Here is a 22,757-nt window from a genome sequence, read left to right on the forward strand (position 1 = left end):
TCGTTTTGTCAGCCATGACCGTTCAAACGCCAGTTTATCTTTGTCCAAGGTTCTTTCCTACATGGTAGGTGATCTTGTAGGCCAATGCAGACAACATTGCATGGTGTGATGGCAGCCCTCAACCTCGTTCATCCTTTGATCCAGGATCGCAGTCGGAGTACGGTGTAGCATCATCATTGGATTCTATGTGGAAGACGAAGCGTCTTAAAGCTTGTTTTGCTGAACTTAGTTGGTCAATGTTTTTTGCATCTATATTCCAGTTGGTCATGGCAGGCGGTATGAGGAAACCTATGGACCAACATTAACGAACTTGTTGAGGTTGTCTATAATCTAGGACACAGACCATCAGTGCAGCTTTGTGGCGATGTTCGAGGTGTTGAGCTGGCTCGCTGCTATCGACCTCAGAACTGTGCATATTCAGCATATTGGGAGTACCACTCTGGCTTGTTTTTTTCTCTGCGCAGATCCGTGGCTTAGTTGTGCTAAGAGTATTTCCAATTTACATCTTAAGGAAAGATTGGTCCTCCGAGCAGGTTCTGGATTGAGCCTGAAGGAAAAATGCTCAGCGATCCTATCCACTTGTTGAATCGAAGGAAGACTTTTTTGTTATCCACCCTTACACATCAAGCTGCGTCTGAATGAAGAACTTTGTCAAGGCCTTATTTGACGAGAAAGACAAAACACTTTCAGTCACCGTCTGTGAAAATTGTCCGCAAGGTTAAGTGTTAGCTAAAAGAAGGAATGGTGTCTTTCATGTTGGTCCCTCAAGATGTTGCCCAGTGATTTATTCTTTCGAGATGATGCATTTGACTCTGAGCGAGCTGCTGTGGGCAAGGGAAATAGATCGGCAATGTCGGGAATCAGTTGCCTTCCCAGGTTAGTGGCAATAACATTTTCCTTCGTGAAACCAAACAGAGGTAGACACTTCACAGGTTGTTTGCGTGGAAAACCTCCTCAAGGCCATACAAAAGCCTTGGTCTGCAACACCTGTCAGCTAAAGATACATTTTGTTGCAATCTCAGCTTAGAATTTTTTTTTCTTTCCACCGAACTTGTGGAGCATTGTGAGACGCAAGCACGCGAGTGATTTCAGCGCCGCCCCCAGCCCACAATTGCAAACAATGGAGAAATGCTATCAGGCTCGTTTTGTCAGCCATGACCGTTCAAACGCCAGTTTATCTTTGTCCAAGGTTCTTTCCTACATGGTAGGTGATCTTGTAGGCCAATGCAGACAACATTGCATGGTGTGATGGCAGCCCTCAACCTCGTTCATCCTTTGATCCAGGATCGCAGTCGGAGTACGGTGTAGCATCATCATTGGATTCTATGTGGAAGACGAAGCGTCTTAAAGCTTGTTTTGCTGAACTTAGTTGGTCAATGTTTTTTGCATCTATATTCCAGTTGGTCATGGCAGGCGGTATGAGGAAACCTATGGACCAACATTAACGAACTTGTTGAGGTTGTCTATAATCTAGGACACAGACCATCAGTGCAGCTTTGTGGCGATGTTCGAGGTGTTGAGCTGGCTCGCTGCTATCGACCTCAGAACTGTGCATATTCAGCATATTGGGAGTACCACTCTGGCTTGTTTTTTTCTCTGCGCAGATCCGTGGCTTAGTTGTGCTAAGAGTATTTCCAATTTACATCTTAAGGAAAGATTGGTCCTCCGAGCAGGTTCTGGATTGAGCCTGAAGGAAAAATGCTCAGCGATCCTATCCACTTGTTGAATCGAAGGAAGACTTTTTTGTTATCCACCCTTACACATCAAGCTGCGTCTGAATGAAGAACTTTGTCAAGGCCTTATTTGACGAGAAAGACAAAACACTTTCAGTCACCGTCTGTGAAAATTGTCCGCAAGGTTAAGTGTTAGCTAAAAGAAGGAATGGTGTCTTTCATGTTGGTCCCTCAAGATGTTGCCCAGTGATTTATTCTTTCGAGATGATGCATTTGACTCTGAGCGAGCTGCTGTGGGCAAGGGAAATAGATCGGCAATGTCGGGAATCAGTTGCCTTCCCAGGTTAGTGGCAATAACATTTTCCTTCGTGAAACCAAACAGAGGTAGACACTTCACAGGTTGTTTGCGTGGAAAACCTCCTCAAGGCCATACAAAAGCCTTGGTCTGCAACACCTGTCAGCTAAAGATACATTTTGTTGCAATCTCAGCTTAGAATTTTTTTTTCTTTCCACCGAACTTGTGGAGCATTGTGAGACGCAAGCACGCGAGTGATTTCAGCGCCGCCCCCAGCCCACAATTGCAAACAATGGAGAAATGCTATCAGGCCAAGGGTCGTATATACTGACCCAATAGCATATCTTGAAAACTAGAGCCAATCAACAATTTTAAGCATCATGTTCGTTCTCAGTGACCCAGAATTAGTAAAGTTTGACTACATTTATTTCAGAAGCATTTTGGCTGTAGAGTAGTGTTATTAGCAATCCCTCTGTTGCCAGGAAAAGTTGCCATTTTCTAGCAGTTACTAGTAAGTGGAAAACAGGTTTTCAAGACAGGGAAGGAAATGCTGGGGCATGCCTTCTGTGGCTGCGGCTCTGCAAACCTGCCTGCAAGCAGGGCAGCAGTGGGAAGCGGGCCGGAAGCCTGAATTCCAGGGCTTCCTATGGAAAGAAAGGGTGCTGTGAGCCTGTGGAACTGCACCATACCTCTCCCTGCTCTGTGGAGTTTGGGGCTCATGACGTCCCAGTGTTCCTTCCTTGTGTGCAGTCCTCCTCTAGGGCACAGCCAGGAGAGTGCAGGGACATCTGGACTGCAGCTCTCTTCCCTACTACTGCCTTGCCCACCGCCTCCCCTCCCAGTCCCACGCCTTATCTCCAGTATGCTGGCAGGTTTGCTAGGGCGCAGCTCTAGACAGAAGCATAAGAATGGGCTGAGCATTGGCTGCAAGCAGGCTTCTCTGGCTGCAGCCCCAGAAGGCATATGCCATTGATATTAATGGGATGGGACAGGGTCCCAGGAAAATGTTGCCATTTAGTGGATGTTGCTAGTATCAGGATTGCTATGAAGCAGAATCTACCGTACGTAGCTGATGTCAAAACATCCAAAGTGTAACATATGTTTGAGCAAAATGCATAAGTGACAATACAAAAATCAACACAAGCAAAATCAATACTATGTGTAAAACAATCACATTAACAACCCTTAAAAGTAACCTCCATTAATGTATTAGAAATAAGTATTTCTAAGTCACCATCATGTCTGCTGCCATCTAGAATTTTTTTTGTTTTTTCTTGCACAGATCACTGCTAATCTGAATGGGTGTTCTTTGGATCTAATATATATTTTTTTTATTTAAAGGTTAGTGGATCAATGTGTAAGCAAGAAACCGGTATGTATTTCTCAATTTCATCTTGGTGTTTGAGCTCACTTTGAATAATGAATTAATTGCAATAAATTGGAATGGGCATAATCATGGTTTAAACCCATAACGCTGCATGCAGGAGGAGTGAAATAAATCTGGAATAGTGACTTTTTTATAATTAGCTACAACATATTATTGTCCATTGCTCTTGCAGGTCATCCTTACTGCTGGGCATCACCACTTGCTGAGCTTTACAAGGCAAGAGGCAGTAGCAGCTATTTCACTTGTTGAGCCATCTTGTTGGGATGGTGCCAAATTGTTGGGGGGATTCCTTAATTAACACTTAAAGAAGCAACACTACTAGATGGAGTAGTCAAAATGCTGCTCCGTGGGCTCGAGTAGGATTGTTAGCCAGAGGGGTTTCCAAGCAGCCAAGGCCTTGCCGCAAGGGAATCAGAGACAGACCAGATGGCTGAGTTGACCAGATTTGGAGAGAAAAAGTCGTCCATAGAATTGGTAACCACTTTCTCTATTTGCCAAGCAGGAAGTGTGTGAGGCTAGCACAGGAGCTGATTGTGTATGTTTGTGAAAGAGAGGCTCGCTAAGAAGAATGTATAGTTCTTTAAGGTCTAACATAACTCCTATGTGCTTAATGTAACCCTTTACCACTTGTGTAATTCCTTCTTGAATAAACTGCAGTGTACGCAAATTAATTACTGTGGACCTTTTTCACGGGTATGACAGTAATCTGCTCCACTGGGAGCCATTAAAGATCCATTCAGGGGTAGTAGCCCCCTGGTGCCAACACATGGGCTGTGATGGCCACAGACATGAGTTGTAGTGCCAAGGATGTCACACTGACACACATGCCAATATTCGTTTGTAGAACAGCAGACCATATGTGGTGTCCTCCACATTTGATTGCTAGATGAAGTACCAAGAGCTGTGGTAGCTCCAGATGCTTCTTGTAGATGTCTCCTTTCAAGTAACCCAGAGAATGGACAGCTGCCCAATTATCAAATATGGTGGTGTCATGGTCCAATACCTGTAGAGATACAGCAAAGAAAGTGTCTTCCGTCTGTGCATTTTGAATTAACAGAGGCATTTTATTCACCTTTTTAAAAACTTTGTTGCACAGATTAAGCAATTGTCACAGTACTTTTTTGCATGGTTTTGTCAGTTCCCCTTGATCCTCCTGAGAGACTACCATGAACCAAATATAAATCAGATCTTTACAAAATTTGCTCTGGCACCACCCATAGTGTTTCCTTATTCCCTCTATACGTAACTAAGCAACTCTCCATTACTAAGGTTAATATTGGTTTTAAGGGCAAGTCCTGTGACAATTCCTTTCTCCCTGCACCTGTTTTATTGCTTCTGACAACACTGTATTCTGCTTCTGCAGTGCTTGCAAATCAGGTATAGTCTCTGTAGCACTCAGAATCTCATGTGAGGGCAGTCCATCATGCCTCCTCCCCACCTCCCATTGGGCACTTGTTTAGTAAAAGAGTGAACTACCGACTTTTCATACTAAAAGTGCTCCATTTCACTATGATTTTTAACTTTCAGAATGAAGGAAGTGGAGAGCACAAGCAAGAAAGACATTAAGATAGAAGGAATGCATAAGCTAGTGGGGAACCTGCAGAAGTAAAATTATGAGACTGCCAGAAAGGAAGGCATTGCAGAAGGGCATTACAAATCCATGCAGAATCAAAGAGAAAAAGAAAGAAGGGTGTAGAAGGCGTGAACCATTACAATGCACAAGCCACAGCAGTAAGTTCAGCATATTGAGCCAAGTGCAGGGGTACAGGAGAGAGAGAGGGAGAGATGGGTCAAACAGAGAAAGTACTGGAACGGTCTGTAAAAATAGAATGTACTAGAGGTCAAGGCTGGAAAGACTGAAGTAGTGAGGATGGGGAGGCAGGCAAAGGTAGGTTCTCAGCCTCTCTTTGTCTTCCTATTTTTTCACCTTTCTCCTGGTTACATCTAGTTTGATATCTTCCTAGTATCCCTTTTATTGCTTCTAAATTATGAGCAAGAGATCTGAGGGTACTTACACTCAATACTTTTTAAAAATTCTTTATTTTGTTCTTCTGTTTTAATCCTTCCATATGGAAGCCTCTGAACTGCTTTTGATTTTCCTTTCCTTTCTTACCTTTTGCTTTATCTTGCCTGTACTGCTTATAAATATAACTCCATGGATCCTCTTTGTGGCATGTCCAGCAAAAATGAAGCACATCTATATTGCATTACATATTTAATTTAAAAAAATGCTTGAGCAGTTCTTTATTTTCTGTCACCATTATAGAGGTGTCACCTATAAAAGTGTTCTGCTATAATCAGTCTTTAAACAATTACGCAGCCTTGCTGCTATCCAATGCTGTACACTCTAGACTGTTAGCCATCAGAGTCTTATCTCTATACTCCTATCACCTATTACTGCTAGCCGGGCTGCAGTCTCTGTTAAGTGGTTTGACTGATGTGGGCTATTCATAGCCCATCTGGGGTGCCAATTTGTTAGCTGTTGGGGTTAGGTACAAAGTGAGTCAGATAACCAGACTAAATTAATTAAAGGTCATCAGAATATAAAACTGCTTAGCACCTAGCTAGTTAATTATTTTACATTAATAATCCCTGCTGCAACCATCACTGGTGGTGGTCCTATAGAACCTCAGCAAGATTTTGTGGCTCCTCAGTCCCTGAGAGACTGGTAATGGGATTTTTTTTTTTGAAAAACAAAATTATTTTCCCCCCACCAGTTTTTGCATGATTTACAAAAAACAACTGATTGCTCCTAAGATTAGAGCATCAACAAGCCATTTCAAAATGTGAGAGATCCTTTTCATTTGAAGTTTCTCACACATAAAACTTAGCGTCATTATCATGTGACAAAGTGCATATAAGAATTTTGAAAAAGCTTCTCCAGGAAGGGATGAAAGTGGTAGTCCTTCAAAATTCAGTCTATTTGTATTACTGTAGTACAGAGATTAGCAACCTTTGGCACGCGGCTCGCCAAGGTAAGTACCCTGGTGGGCCGGGTCGGTTTGTTTACCTGCCACATCTGCAGGTTCCACTAGCCACGTGGAAGCCACGGCCAGCACATTCCTCGGCCTGTGCCACTTCCCGCAGCCCCCATTGGCCTAGAGCTGCAAACTGCGGTCCGTGGGAACCGCAATCGGCCGAGCCTGTGGATGTGGCAGGTAAACAAACAGGCCCGGACTGCCAAGGTGCTTACCCTGGCAAGCTGTGTGCTAGAGGCTGTCAATCCCTGATGTAGTATCTATGATCTCTCGTCGTGGACTAAAACCCCATTTTAGCGAAATAAGCTCCACGCTGAAATTAAGGAGACCTTGAGTGCTAGTTTCATCTGTGCCTAACTGAATCTTAAAATTTATAGTTGCACTTACATAGTGTCAAGGTCTTTTCCCTCACTTTGAATGTTAGCGTCCAAAAAGTGGGGACTCTTCTAAGCTTAATTTCTAGCTTAGATCTGATAACGCTGCCATCAGCCAAAATATAGTGTTTGGCACACTTCCTGTTCCCCCAAAACCTTCCCTGGGGAGCCCAAGACCCAAACCCCTCGGGTCTTAAAACAAGGAGAAATAAACCATCCTTTCCCCTCCCAGGGTTACCCTTAGAGCCTACACTGATCCAAACTTCTTGGATCTTAAAACAAAGAGGAATTAACCTTCCCCCTCTCCTTGCCTCCCCCCCCAATCCTGGTTGAGTTCAGCCCAATCCCCTTCATCAGTCTTAAAACAAGGAAAAAGATCATCAGGGTTTTTTTTTTTTAAAAAAAGGCTTTTAATTAAAAGAAAGAAAAGTAAAAATTATCTCTGTATAATCAGGATGGTAAAATGCTTAGAGGGTATTCCAGATTCATAATAGCTAGAGGGACCTCCCGCCCCTCACCCCCACACGCCTGAGATTCAAATTACAGCAACAGAGGTAAAAATCCTTCAAGCATACACATTTACTAATTAAAAACAACAATAAGACTAATAATCCGCCTTTCCTGCTAGTTATTACTAATTTTGAAAACACGAGAGACTGATTCAGAAAGATTAGAGAAAACGTGGGTGTACGTCTGGTCCCTCTTAGCCCCAAGAGCGAACAACGAACAAAAAAAACAGCACAAAGACTTCCCTCCACCAAGATTTGAAAGTATCTTGTCACCCGATTGGTCCTCTGGTCAGGTGTCAGCCAAGTTTACTAAGCTTCTTAACCCTTTACAGGTAAAAGAGACATTAACCCTTAACTATCTGTTTATGACACATAGTACTTTACTGACCGTGATAAGGTTTGACTCACCACCGCTGGCTCCCCCTGCTGGTCGCTCCAGGAATTAGCTCTTGACCATTGCGGAGCACCCTCGATGAGTGGTAGCTCGCCCATTGTCTCTGCTCTGCTGTCCTGGGATCCGTGTAGCTCCCTGCTCAGCAGCATCCTCTTCAGGACAGTCTTCACTTCAGGACACTGCCCTCTGGCAGTGCTCACTACTCTGGTCTCATCCCCTTCTGAGTGGGGAGGGATGTTAACAGCAGTCCTTCTGTTTGCCCCTGCCTCGATGCCCAGCTGCAACCCTAGAAGCTATCCCCTTGTCTCAGGGACAGGTTGCGGTCTGTCTTGGCCCCTCTCCTCAGTGGCCAGGAGCAATGCAAGGGGGACCCTCTAGCGGCGGCCTCCTTATCTCTGCTCTTGTCCGCTTAGCTTCCCTGGGCCTCTTCCTCTTTGGCCCTATGCACCTTCTCGACCCCTTCTATCAAGGGCCACAGGCTGGCAGGTACCTGGGCTGGAGCCCTGCTGCACTTCCCCAAGCCTGTCTAGTACTGCTCTGTCCAAGATGCTGCTCCTTAGCTCAGGAGCCAGTCCTTCTCCCTCACTAGCCAGGGAGTGACTGACTTCTCCTCTATTAGGCAGCCTTTATGTAGGACCTAGCCCAGCCCTAACTGGCTGCTGGTCTGTTCAGCCCTTCTTCTCAGGAGGTGGGGCACCACCCCACCACATTGACTTATTAACTAATTGTTTATAAATATAAGCATTCCCATATTACAGAAGGAAGTTTGACCCTTAACCTTTCTAAGGGTCAGATTTCTAAAAGTAGCCTTGAATTTTAAATGCCTTAGTTTTGGATGCCCATCTGTAGATACCTAAGGCTTTAGCATAAAGGGTGCTCTTACTGACTCCTTTTTGAGTTGCGGTACTCAATACTTCTGAAAATTCAGGCCCTTGGAAACTCAGATTTCACAGACAGCAAACTTCAGCTGATGGTTAATAACCATTTCTTCTGGAATGCCAGAACAAGAAAAGACACTTTAACTTTCCTAGATTTGTAGATGTTAGTCACAGGAAATAGTGGCTACTGGATACCTTATGTCCCTGTTCTGTACACAAGTCTGGTGTTATTCTTTCCCAAGGCCTAACAGCTAATGCTGTGGGTAAGAGCTTTGAGCTGTGTGTGACAGTCTGTATCCCCTTTTACAGGGCTATGATCAACTTCATACAAAGTATGCCTTATGAAGTATCATTTGAAAACTCAAGTTACTGATCATTATGTTCCTTGTAAAATATGCAATGACACTGTATGTAAAGAGATAAGATTATACTGTATGATATTACTGAGCCTGGAGTGCAGTCACAAACCAGTTCCCACAAGACAAAAGGCTAGCCAACACCTCAGCTAGGTGTCAACAAAATCCAGTGGCCTATCACCTGGTTAACTGGCCATTCTTTGGCAGGAAAGAGGATGTCAGAGAAAATCTATATCTTGACAAAGACGGCTTTTGTTGACAAAACAGTGAATATGTACACGTTGCAATTTGACTTTTGCCAGCAAAAATGTCCTGATTTGATGACAAAATAAAACCATCCTGACAAGACACACAAGGCTTTTTGCACAAATGTTTTGTCAACAAAGTGCCAGTGTAGACATCATGGTTGATTTTATTGCTTTAATTGGCTTCCAGAAGGTGTCCCACAATGCCTATCCTGACCACTCTGGTCAGCAGTTTGAACTCTATTGCCCTGCAGCCAGGTAAACAGCTATCTGCCCTTTCCCCTTAGAAGCACTGGAAATTTTTGAAGTTTCATTTCCTGTTGGCATGGCATGGCATGGAGAGGTCTCATTGCATCTTCCCAGTGACCATGGCAGCTTATCACAGCAAATGCTCTCCCACTTGGACCACTGTGCAGCTGCTGGATTTGCTCCGTATATAGAGAGAGGAGGCTGTGCAGTTCCAGATGTGCATGAGTCATAGAAATTTTGATACCTACAGGCAGATTTCTCGAGGCTTGTGTGAAAAGCTGCAGTGCGGAGTGAAGATAAAAGAGCTGAGGCAGGCGTACCATAAGGTGAGGGAGACAACCCATCGTTCTGGTGCTGCGCCTAAGACCTGCTGGTTCTATGAGGAATTGGACACTATCCTCAGTGATGACCCTATCTCCACCTCCAAGAACCCTGTGAATACTTTGGCAGGCTGGAGGCAACAGAAAGAGGATCTAATCCGGAGGGTGAAGTAATTGATAACGAGGTGGAGTTAGATGATGATGTGGCACTCCTGGCTGGTCACCCAGTGGAGCAGGCAGCCAGGAACTACTCAGAACTCCAGAAGTGTCTAGCCAGTTTCATCAGTTGCTCTCTGGTGAGCAAGAAGTAGGAGAGGAGATGCCTGGTAAGTGGCTGTGGTTTGTGTAGTGCAGAGGTGGGTTCAGGGTATATAAATGTACAAGGCTGGTTGTGTTTCTGTGTGCTGGACATTTCCATTTGCAGCTAATCATTGCAGTGGAACAGAGTGTTGATGCACACAGAGATCTCACAGGAATCCTCCAGAGAGATCTCTAGGAAAGTTTCCTGGAGGTACTCCGCAATCCTCTGCTGAAGGTTCCTTGGCAGAGCTGCTTGGTTCCTTCCCGCATTGTAGGAAACTTTCCCATGCCCATTCAGCAACCACTTGTGCAGGGACCAAAGCAGCACACAGGTGAGCAGCAAGCCATAAGCAGGTAGCAGATGTACCCTCTCTTCCCTGCTTACCCTCAGTAGTAACATATCTGCTACAATGACCCCACCTGTAGAAAAGTATGGGAGAATTTTACAAATTTTCCTAGTCAGCTGTACTGCAACCCTTGCAGAGTGCTCTTCCCCGCCATATAGAGCGCCCCCGCTCCAGTCCGTACTCACCATGCTTTGGGTGTTCACCAAGATGTGTGCTTCCCAAGGGTCAGTGAGAAAGTGATTGTTATGTTACCAGAGGTGTATTTTACTGAAATGTTTCAATGCCGTGTGTGAACTTAATCATGCTTCTGTGCATTGTTCCTTCTGCTTTGGCAAATGTGGACTCGAGGAACACCCAGTGAGTGTCTCCACCAGATAATAAAGCATCCAAGATGGAGCACCCAAGATGGAGCAAAGATGACATTTTCCAGGAGGTACTGAACTTCTCCAATGCAGAGAAAAGGGAACACAAGGAGTAGAGGGAAGCTGAAAGGCAGGACAGAAAAGAAAAATCAGGAGTTTGTTAAGGATGCTACTGAGCAGATTCCTGCAAAGCCGTCCACTATTTCACAAAGTTATGGTCTTTTGTAACAGGATACGATTAACTGCCCTGCACACTTGCAGTCTGAAAGGTCAGCTTCCCGACTCCAAATTGATTTGCGACTGACTGTAGCAGTCTGGACTCACCAGCTTCCACACAGTGATTGCCACATGATTTTCTACCAATAGGCAGCTCTCATTCTGGTGTTCTTGCGCCATAGTGCTGGGGCAAGCTCCACACACAGTTCCAGGGAGCAGGCTTTGAAAGCTCTGTAACCACTGCTTATCATCCCAGACCAGCACAACAATACAATCCCACCATTCAGTGCTTTTTTCCCAAGCCCAAAAGCAATGGTACACTGTCTGCAGCTGTTCCATGAATGTCAAAAGCAATCTAAAGTTGCTCCTAGAATGTCAAGCAACTGGGGTCATCTTCAGTTAGGAACTTCGTGATTAACTGCCCTGCCATCCATGATGTCTTAATGACAGTTAGCAAAGCATAGGAGAGCAGTGCAGGATCCATCCCTTCTCACAAAGATGCCATGGTGCACAGTAAAACAAGGGCCATTGAAAAATTCTGTAATCCCATTCAGTGCTGGGACAGAAAACAATGCATCATGGGTCATTGAGCCCAGTCCTAAGTTGTGCCACAATCTGCTCTGCTTTCCCACAAGTCCTAGAACCAGATGATGTTGAGCTGGACTGTGGGATAGGTATCCATAGTGCATTGCTCACACTGTTAGTGATAGCGCCTCAACTGTGGGCGCACTCTGCAGGCAGAGGGAGCAAGTGTGAACATGCAATACCAATTTTTACTATAGCACTTTGAATGTCAACATGATTTTTTTGACAAAACTGTGTAGCATAGACAAGACCTAAGACTGCTGAAACATGGTAAGAGAGACTTTGCTTTGAATTCCCTTCGCATAAGTTAGGCAGTAGTCGCATTTTACTTTTATTTTTTTGTAAGCAATTCTGACATTTGTGTTTCATTATTTGTAGTCACTTTATCTTTTATAGTTTGTTGTGTTGTTATCTCTACCAGTGTGTTTGGACTGAAGTGTTTGGGAAACTCCATTTGGGATAACAGGATTTGTGCATATCATTTTCTACTAATTGTGACAAAGTTCCTCCTCTATCTTGGTGGGTCCTGCGCTTATTGGTGGATTTGTTCACCTCAGTGATCTTCCCCTCTTGTGGAACCCACAGTCTGTGTCAGCTCCTCCTGTGTCTGATCAGGAGTTGGGAGGTTTGGGGGGAACCCGGGCCCGCCCTCTACTCCAGGTTCCAGCCCAGGGCCCTGTGGATTGCAGCTGTCTATAGTGCCTCCTGTAACAGCTGCATGACAGCTACAACTCCCTGGGCTACTTCCCCATGGCCTCCTCCAAACACCTTCTTTATCCTCACCACAGGACCTTCCTCCTGGTGTCTGATAACGCTTGTCCTCCTCAATCCTCCAGCAGTACACTCTCTCACTCTCAGCTCCTTGCCTTCTTGCTCCCAGCTCCTCACACACGCTCCTTCTCCTCTGGCTCCTCCCTGCCTGACTGGAGTGAGCTCCTTTTTAAACCCAGGTGCCCTGATTAGCCTGCCTTGATTGGCTGCAGGTGTTCTAATTAAAGTAGCTATCTCTACTGCCTTCTAGAAAGATCTTAATTGGCTCCAGGTGCCTTGATTAACCTGGAGCAACTGCCATTTGGTTACCAGGGTACTAGGGATTTGTTTAGCCTGGGGCTAACATACCTGTTTCTCAGTACTTTACTGTAGCCATCTGGCCTTGCCCCATCACATAATAAAATGACATACTTTATATGAGCTTGCATTGTACTGCCCAGCTCTCTCCTGGACAAGATGTAAATTTCTGGAGGAAAATCTAGGATGGCAGATTTGCTGGTGTTGCTCTCCAGTACAATAGCACTCATACACTATAATTGGGAGTAACTTACATGCTAGAGGCTGTGTGTGAACAGACCAGGAGTGGTAGCTCTCATAGCAGAGCAGTGAGAAAGACACCCCAGGTTGGAGAACTGAGGGAACTGTTGTTCAGCAGTCCAGATTGTACCTTGGATAATGTCACACTGCCTTTCAGATCATTCTACAAGATACACATTATTCCACCTTGCATTCTGTCGCCATTCTGGCCCATTGTTTGTGATTGTTCTCAATGTTTTGTGGTCCCAATGAGCATCCCTGAAAGAATTGTTTGAATACAATATAACTACAATAGGTAATCAGACTTCCAGCTTTGGTGAGCTTGGTGGTGGCTCCTTAGACACATGTATGTACCCTGGCCCATGCGGGAGGCCCAAGTCCCATCCCTGCCCCTTGCAAACCAGGGCTTTGGAGCGGAGCCTGGAGCTGCAACACAGAGCAGTTCCGGAGCAGTGGAGCTGCAGGTTTTTGCCTGGAGCTGGAGCGGAGCCGGAGCACAGCTCCAAAGCCTTGCTGCAAACTCCCTTCAGCCTGGGCTTAACTACTACAATCCTGCCAGGGCCTCATCAAGTTGCGGTAACATAGCAACACCCTTCTAAAGAGTCTCCAGGGTGTGGTAAACTGCCATAGTAACAAGGCAGCTTATTGCGGCACTATTAACTATGCCAAGATTTGAGCCTCACTCACCACTACATTTTTCAAATTGTCTGGTGTTGTGTTTCACTACTGGATAGAGTGTTGCGACATTTAAATCAAGTCACAGTTTGTCCTTCAGTCGGTATATATTGATCAATTAAATAAGAATATGCAAAATATATTTTGTAGCTTTTGGAAATTCTTAGGCTGTGCCTTGTTTGCCTGGGCTGACAAGCCATCCCTGCTATAAGCCATAGCATAACAAGCCCGCATTAGCAAAAAGAACAAGGAGTACTTGTGGCACCTTAGAGACTAACAAATGTATTTAAGTATAAGCTTTTGTGGGCTAAAACCCACTAGCTTCTCAAGCTTGCCAGTATCTCTCTATTGGGATGTCCCTGCACAGATTCTGAAGAACACTATTACCTTACAGAACCAAAGGGACTGCTGTTGACCAAAATGTATAGCAAGGTGAGAATAGATAAATGTGTGGTTTCATCTACACTAAAAAATAATAAAACTAGGTAGTGCCAAGAATAGCCTAGCTCCAGCAGGTTAGTTTTTTTTTATTTTGTTTTCTTTGCTTACATAAATGAATCAGCAGTTTTTGTAGTTTGACTATCTCCCATTCAATGAAAGCTATCCCAAGCTATTTAACTACTTGTTCAGTTTTATCCTCTAGTAAGCTCCGTAGCCTGTAGACTCTGAAAGGGTTTGTTTGTTTGTTTTTTAAGTTTGGAATATGAATTTTGGGATCTTAAACAAGCACTCCAGACCAAATAGCCACCAGCAATGAATGTGAGCAGTAGTTTCCAGTTCAGCTACCACATTAACTTACACCTTCTTTTCCTCCCTCTTTGTAATTACTTATCCTAACACACCTTGATAGTCCAGCTATTAACATGTAAATTGCAGAAGCTCCCATATAGTCAACTGGATACAATGGGCCAACTTCATGGGTCATGTATGAGGGAATGTAAACTACAAATTCGTGAGTAGGCATATAAAGGAGACTAAGGACCTGATCCAGAGCCCATTAAAGTCAATGAGCTTTGGATCAGGTCCCAAGAGTGCGATTTACACACTGAGTAGGGTCAGAAGAAGATACGCGTTACATCAACTTAGACTGATATCTGAATTTGGCCACATCTCCTTAGTGCCTCTCACATGGGCACTGAAGAAATTAAGACAGTCAGTCACAACAATCACTTCATCCTGATAATGGAACGCTTAAAATAAAGCACTGCCTGAGCTTTGTTCCAAAATGGGAAGGAATGGGCGGGAGGAGGTCATGAAAGCAGTGATCTCTCCGAAGCTTGTTTTTGCAAGAAATGCCCTTCACTGGTATTCTGTATATCCCTGATATGTTCTGTACCTGTATTACCACAATGATTTGAAAATCTGAAAGCAACAAGCCACATGTCTTAGAAGTCCTTGAATTCTTTGTTGTGAATGACAGCTAAGACTATAAGCCTTTAACATGAAAGTCACATTCTCATTCAATTAAAAGATGGTAAGTGAAAAGCAAAGATGTGTCAAGAATCAGAGCCAGTTTAAGGGCAGATACGAAAATCCAAATATGTCAAAACAGGCTGTAATTTGAGGCGGGTGATGGAATGATTGGCACACACTCATTGTATGCTGAATAGCACAGCTTCTCTGTGCATTGCTGAGAGTAATATTAGACAACCATTGAGGTAGCTCTAAAGCCTTGGAATTCACATTTGTTGGAAATGGAATTACTTTTTGTTAAGCTTTAAAATACACTAGGAAACTTAAGGACTGTATGTCACAGGTAACCATGCCATCGGCACAAGACTCGCAAAGAATGACACCATGCATTTTGGTCTTTGAAAAACTATGAGGGTTTTTATCTGCTCCAGAAGACTTACTATAGGAGGTAAGAAAAGACTCCTATAAGTTTCTTTCAAAGAAAGAAAAATGGGCCAGTGTGCTCTGTCAAGTATTAATGGCCTAATTAATATTTACTTACTTATCTTTCCTTGTAAAGATTTCCAAAGCACCCTTATAAATTAAAGTACAATTTATTCCTTTTTTTTTTTAAAGGGCTTCTAAATGCACTTGTGAATACTAATCGCAGAAGGTGGTGAGAGTTACATCAGTTCAGACTCCTTTAGAATCATCTCTGGAGTTGGCCAAACAGTATTAGTGCCCCTCATACAGTATTTACTTCTTATGTTCCAGATATATTTAACAATATGTTCAAAGTCCACTTTGATTGTTTAGTTAAGTCATCAGGTGCTGTCAAGAGTTGGGGGTTGCATGATACACTGATAATTATAGGAAAGCACAGCAGAAAGCTGCATATTCAGAGCAGCAAAGACTCAAACTTATAAGAAACCCTTGCTTTTTAAATATCCTTATTTTCTTCTAGCTCTAGAGTTTGGCTGCGCTCATTTTTTATTCACTCTTCCTGTTCAGAAGAGTTAGGGTAAGATGAGTAAATACCCATTCTTGGTGGTTTTGGAAACACTTAAGTTAGTTTTGCACATTTAGGGGTCCTTGCTGGCTTCTTTCCTTTTTCAGGAACTGGCCTTTTGAACTCTCCTGCAGTGTTCCTCCTCAGCCCTCTCTCCTGCCCCATTATCTATGTAAAGTGGAGTGGAGTGGAGTGGAATGCAGGTAAAGGCAGAAGGAAATAGTGTGGCTTAAATTCTGACCACATGAGAAGCAGTCACTGGATGGAGTTGTTGACGGAGGTGTTTCTCCAAGACTGCTCTAGTTTCTTGTCTTTTGGGGGGGGGGCAACAGGGGGGAAGTAAGGGAAATGCACAGGTGCTCTTTTCCCACCCCTCCTCACCAGCCTTCTCTTGCTGCAGCCTCTTCAGGCAGCTCTGCTGCCCCAACTAGCCCTTGCCTTTCTATTTCCACATTCCTTTTAACTCTTTCCTCCCCTGACCTTTGAGGTCTATGGAACCATCATTCTCTTGGCCATAGACTGACAGAAATCTTCTTTTTAAAAAAAGTCAGATATATACCTGAGTTAACCAAGAAATTGCTTTTAATTATAGCGTTCCCTCCCTAAAGGTGCACGTCCAATCCTACCAGTCAAATCAATTGGTTTCCATGCTTTCCCAGGACCTTTAGAAGTTCCAAAGCAGCAGCATCTCGGAACAATAATGGCGATAAGGAATATTATTTCAACAGAAATGAAGGCACAATCTCTGCAGTTAAGTTTATTTTAAAAAAAAATAAAGAGGGATGAAATGGGCTAAGGGTTCTGATGAATGTTGAGAGGTATATTTTTGGGAGTTGCTCCTTCCCTATTGTCCAATTATTTTTATAATCATTTATTCCTTCACTAGAAAAATGCAATGTAGTCAGTTATAGATTCACAGAAATAAATTTGTTTAATGAAATTCAAGAAAAATTAGATAAAAGCTTTACATTAAATGTCTAGATCTGTCATATGTCTTGTATGAACGCAAGTGGTGATCTGAGAAGAACTTATTAGTCGGTCAAGAACCTCAAAATGATTGCAAACACATGACAATAAGTGATTGCATATCATGTCTGAAGTCACCTGGAGGGAAAAAATTACATCCATATTGTAAACCACTGAGATTAAAATATAGGGTACTGTTTTCCTGCAGCCATACAGCTTTATGCTATACTACTATAACAGGTCACATGCTGAGCAGCCTTTCAGAGGCAGAGTGGAGAATCAGAGGAAAGATGACTGCAAGAAGTGGAAATTTACATCATGCTGCTTTTACCATTTGCCGGGGGCACCATGCCTAGAAGAGTGATCTATATAAAGTAAAATACCAGCTTTTGTATATTTAATAAAAAGCATTTATACAGTACTGTTAATTTACATGTGATTTACAAAAATAGAAAAACATGGTCTGCGTTCCAGAAGACTTTCTAATTTAAATAAAGCAAGATGTGGGATAACAGTTCAGGAACAGGAAAGTAGATCAAGGAGGAACTGCTGAATGGAAGAAGTTAGGAGAAGACTGTGTGTGGTTGGTGAATTGGGGTGGGGAGTAGAGATGGGATGATCAGTGATCCGAGTGTAAGGGGCAGCAAAATAAAAAACAGAACAGAGTAGAGAAAGTCAATGAGGGGGAAGAGGAGGGAGAGAGCAGATATGCAGGTGAGGTTGAGACTGTATAATATCTTGTGATGACAGTCTTGGATCTCATGCATTATGAGACAGGAAGTCAGAGGAATTTGGAATAGAGAAGATGTGGTCAGGACAGGGGAAAAGGGTGTTAGTAGTTGCTCTTTTCCCCACTCCACTCTGTCCAAAATGCAAGGCAGGGAGGCCAGAAGGAGAATCAAAGCAGGAAAGGATCAGGGCACAGATAAGGGTTTAACAATGAGAACAAGGAACAAAAATATACATTTTTGAGGTAGTAAAGAGGAAACAGCAAGAGATTGGAAATGGAAGGGAAAGGAAAGGAAAAAGTCAGTCGAAAGAGTGCACTGAGATTATACGCTTGAGCAACATCAAAACATACTTGAGGAATCAATTGATCTATAGAGAAGGGGAGGCATAGAAGAGAGACTAGGAGAAAAGAGAAGTTGGTTTGAAGGACAGTGAATTGGAGATGGTGGACAGAGGCAGAGAGAGGTGCAATACACTGCAGCTGAGAACATGCCCCCAGCCCAGACAGACAGACATGCTATCTTTGCTCAAGCTAGTGTGATAAAACAACTGTGTGGATGCTGCAGCTCAGGCAGCAGCATAGCTAGCCACATGAGTACAAGCCTTCCTGACCCCGTGGGTCCAAATTCAGATGGCTAGCATGTGCAGCTACTTTATTTTTATTTTAGAGCACAAGCTCAAGGAGAGTGTATACCTGCCTAAGCTATGTTCCCAGCTGCAGTGTAGACATAGCCAGGAGTCAGATATAGGAATCAAACAGAGAATGGAGTTAAAACATTTGATCAGATAAAAAAAAATTAAAGATAGAAAGTAATAAGAGGAGGGAACTAGGAATAGAACCTAGAGGGACAATTTTGTGGTGAAGGGAGTTTAAGAATCTGATAATCTATTGCTAGAAGTTCTATATAGCTGATGTGTTCTACAGGGATTTCTTTTAAATGGATGCCTGTTTATGCTGTTTCTCCTGTTTTACTGTCTCTAGTCTTGTCTGTCTTATCTGGTGTTTTTCAGCAACCCTTGCATGACAGCTTTGGCATTATCATGGTGTGGCTTGGAGCTGAAAGAGGAATGGATGTATAAATGGGAATATTGAATAGGAGTAGGGAGATTATTTTATCTTTGCATTTGGCACTGATGCAATTGCTACCAGAATTCTGTATCCAGCTCTAGTGTCCGCAATTCAATAAGGATTTTGAAAAATTGGAGAGTGTTCGGAGAAGAGCCATGAGAGTGATTAAAGAATTGGAAATCAAGGAACTGAACATGTTTAACTTAAAGAGATGGCTACAGAGTGACATGATCACTGTCTATAAGTACCTACATAGTGTATAAAAATTAGATAATGGACTCTTGAATCTAGCAGACAAAGGCATAGTATTATCCAATGGCTGGAAGTTGAAGCTAGACCAGTTCAGACTGAAAATGGAGATGCAAATTTCTAACAGTGACCATTAGAACAGATTTTCAGGGATTGTGGTGGAGTCTCCATCACTGACAATTTTGAAATCAAGATTGAATGTTTTTCCTAAAAGATATGCTCTAGTTCAAACGTGCATTAATTCAGGGAAGTTCTATGATCTGTAGTATACAAAATATTAGAGTAGATGATCACAGTGGTCCCCTCAATCTATGAATACTCTGCAAATAAGATTCATCCTGTCATGCTGAATGTATACACTAACCTCTAATGTCACACTTGCTCAAAAAAAGTGCTAATTTCTAGTGGTTAAATACCATTACACAAATTTTCACAACTTGTAAATCTATGCCTCAGTTTCCCCATCTAAACATAGGCCAATGATAGCTGCTTCTGATGTAAAAAATTGATGGAACCTCTAAATGCTAGGTATTATTACCTCTAAAATGCATCAGAGGGGTAGCCGTGTTAGTCTGGATCTGTAAAAGCAGCAAAGAATCCTGTGGCACCTTATAGACTAACAGACGTTTTGGAGCATGAGCTTCGTTGTTGAATACCCACTTCGTCTCAGTATGCATGTGAATGCAAATGGTCCAGGGCAGGTATAAGTATATGCAAGAGCAAGCTAGAGATAACACGTTAGTTCAATCAGTGAGGTTGAGGCCCTGTTCACTAGCTTGCGTTGAGAGTTACGCTGACAAAACCAACGGGAGCAGAAAACTGCCAGTTCTGTCGCTCGTTCAAGCCATTCACAGTCTTTGTTTAATCTGAGCTGATGGTGTTACCTCTCTGCGCATGAACTAAGTCAGCAGTTTCTCTTTGAGTCTGTCTCCTGAAACTGTTTTTGCAGGCAGACTGCTAGTAGGATCCTCCGGATGGGCGCCAGGCCCCCCCACCTCCGGTTCCCTCACCAGGTCGCCTGCCGTCTTTATCAGCGTCGGCCGAGGCGCGTTGAGATACTGCCTGCGGTGCTCATACAGCTCCTTCTTTCGATATATTATTGCCCATCTCCCATTTAACATACATCTACTTGGTGATCCATCTATCCTTTTCCGGCTTATTTGGACTGTCCAGTCTGGGCCGACACCTACACAGACAGTCCCATTGAGAGTGCAGCAGATGGTACAGCGGCATTGCTTGGCCGATATTGATGCGGATATATATTACTTGGTGGATGTGGCAGGTGAAAATGGAAATGGGGTTGATGGCTGGTGGGGCTGCTGCACTCTTGCTTTGTCAGAGGTCCTGGTGATGGTATCGCTGGTGTAGGTAGTGGGCGAGTTTGGCATTGAGCTTGTTTTTCTCAGGATGGATTGGTGTCCTGAACGCTAGAGTACATATTGCGGCGGTTGTGCATGGTTACCGGTGAGAATATGTCACGAATTGGCAGGTTGTCTAGTGGGCGGAGGACTGCTGCCACCCAAGGCTGTTGAAAGTTTGGGGTCATTTGCTTCAGGGATGGTTGTGTAGATTCTGATGATGTGTTGGAGGGGTTTTAGTGCTGGAGTGATGTTGGATGGCCAGTGGTTACTGTTGGTTTTTTCTTGGGTTTGTCTTGCAGAGTAGGAGGCTTCTGGGTACACGTCTGGCTCTGTTGATCTGTATTCCTTATTTTTCATGCGGGTATTGTAGTTTTGAGAATGCTTGGTGGAGATTTCTGTAGAGGTGTTGCAGTCTCTGTTGAGGTTCAGTGAGCTGAGAGTGCCACGGTGAGGTTCGGTGGCAGCCCTCCTAGGTTTGTTACCTAGGTGGCTAGCTGACAGACTACTGATGTGAGATCATGTGGAGTGTAGGCCCTAGCCGAGGTCTCGGAAGCTGGAGTCATGAAGGTAGGCATAGCGGTCGGTAGGTTTTCGATATAGGGTGGTGTTAATCTGACCATCACTTATTTGCACCGTGGTGTCTAGGAATGTCTAAAATGCATGTGATTGTACAGCCTTTAGAATAGATTGCAGTCTACAGATAATAGAAGCCCTAATACTATAATAGGTCTCTGCTAGTTTCTGCTAACATAGGGTCTAATCCAACTCCCAATTGCTTTCCCTGTGGAAAATCTCTTTAATTGGAATTGGATAGGGTCCATAGAAAAGGATCAGATACACATGGTCATCATTATTCCTGACCACTTTGGAATAAAAATTTATCCTGGCATGGAAAATATCTAACCTGACAAACAGCTCAGTGATGGCCTCCAGCAGCAGAATAGATTAGAGTACAGCCTTTCTAATTTCTCACATTCAGCAAGGCCTCAACTTCCATAAGCACCTGAACCTTTCTCTGCTAAACAAAATTTTTAAAGGTCAGATATGATTTACCTGAGGCAGATTTACATCAGAATTTGTTTTAAAAGAGATCTCCAGTGTTTTGTTTCCCTCTCCTTATTTTGGCTCTAAGCATGAGTCATTGATTTCTCCACTACAATTTCACTCTGGACTTTGTAAATCAGTGAATACACTGAATGTAATTGGGAGTTACCTGCTGAAGTCATTTGACTCTGCTACTGTTCAATCACATACTGCAGTATTCCAATTCCCCTACTTTCTTCCCCAAGAATTAACACAGTTATTCTCTCCTGGCAATCATTTTCTGTTATTAGGAATCATCTGCTCTTCCTTTGTTACCAGGGGCAAGGAATAGAAGGAAAATGACATTGCAGTGTTTCAAAAGCAGCTCCAAATAATTGCCATTGTCAACTTAAAGTTCTCTGAATTTCTGCTACAAGAGTCAATCCTAAAGGAGTATTAAAAAAGGACTCTGCACTGTCCAATATTTGTACCAATCCCAACATTAGTAAAACTCTAATACATTATGGGTTTAGAAATTCCTCATTTCTTTTACCCTATGGCTCTTAATTAATAAAACTTTATTTTTGCTGCACGCTGCACGCATGCAAAAAACATATCCCAAAATGGTTTATAGAGAGTTAATATTTTAAGTTTGTAACTGTTTATCCCAGAGAAAGAAAACATGGGGTGGGTAGATGGGACCATGGCGGCAAAGGAAAAGGAATACATTTCCAGATGAGAATTGAAAATTGAGTTGATGAGGCAGAGACAAAAAGATTTTTTTTTTAGTATTTTGTTATTACATAGAAAGGATTTTCATTGATGTAAAGTGATTTCACAGTAAGGTTCTCACTGATTCTTGGCTATCCAGGCAGACCACTTCATCACTTTCCCTCCTACATCTAACTGGGAATCTAGACACTTTTGAATTGGAAGAAAAATCAAGCAGAGAAGAAAAACGGATCAGACTTACAAGAAGATTTACAGTGCAGTCTGTCCTTTGCCATCTCTGCTTGGTTTAGCTCTATATTTGTGTATCTGACAGACACATATCATGCATCGCTGGTTTGTTAATCTTAATTTTTTTTTAAAAAAATGCTGGTTTTACTTTTGTTTAAATTACTAAATTATAACTCAGTCCTTCTGAGTTGGCCACAAGTAATTATAACACAACATCAATGTCATAAACAGATGGTTAAGGGTTAATGTCTCTTTTACCTGTAAAGGGTTAAGAAGCTTAGTGAACCTGGCTGACACCTGACCAGAGGACCAATTAGGGGACAAGATACTTTCAAATCTTGGTGGAGGGAAGTCTTTCTTTGTGCTTTTTGTGTGGGTTCGTTGTTCGCTCTTGGGCCTAAGAGGGACCAGATGTACACTCAGGTTTTCTCAATCTTTCTGAATAGTCTTTCACGTTTCAAAATTGTAAGTATAGCCAGGCAAGGCTTATGTTTGTTTTCTTAACTTGTAAATGTGTCTTTTTGCTGGAAGGATTTGTACCTCTGTTT

This window comes from Chelonoidis abingdonii, chromosome 1, assembly GCF_003597395.2.
Source record: "Chelonoidis abingdonii isolate Lonesome George chromosome 1, CheloAbing_2.0, whole genome shotgun sequence".
NCBI classification, from domain to species: Eukaryota; Metazoa; Chordata; order Testudines; family Testudinidae; genus Chelonoidis; species Chelonoidis abingdonii.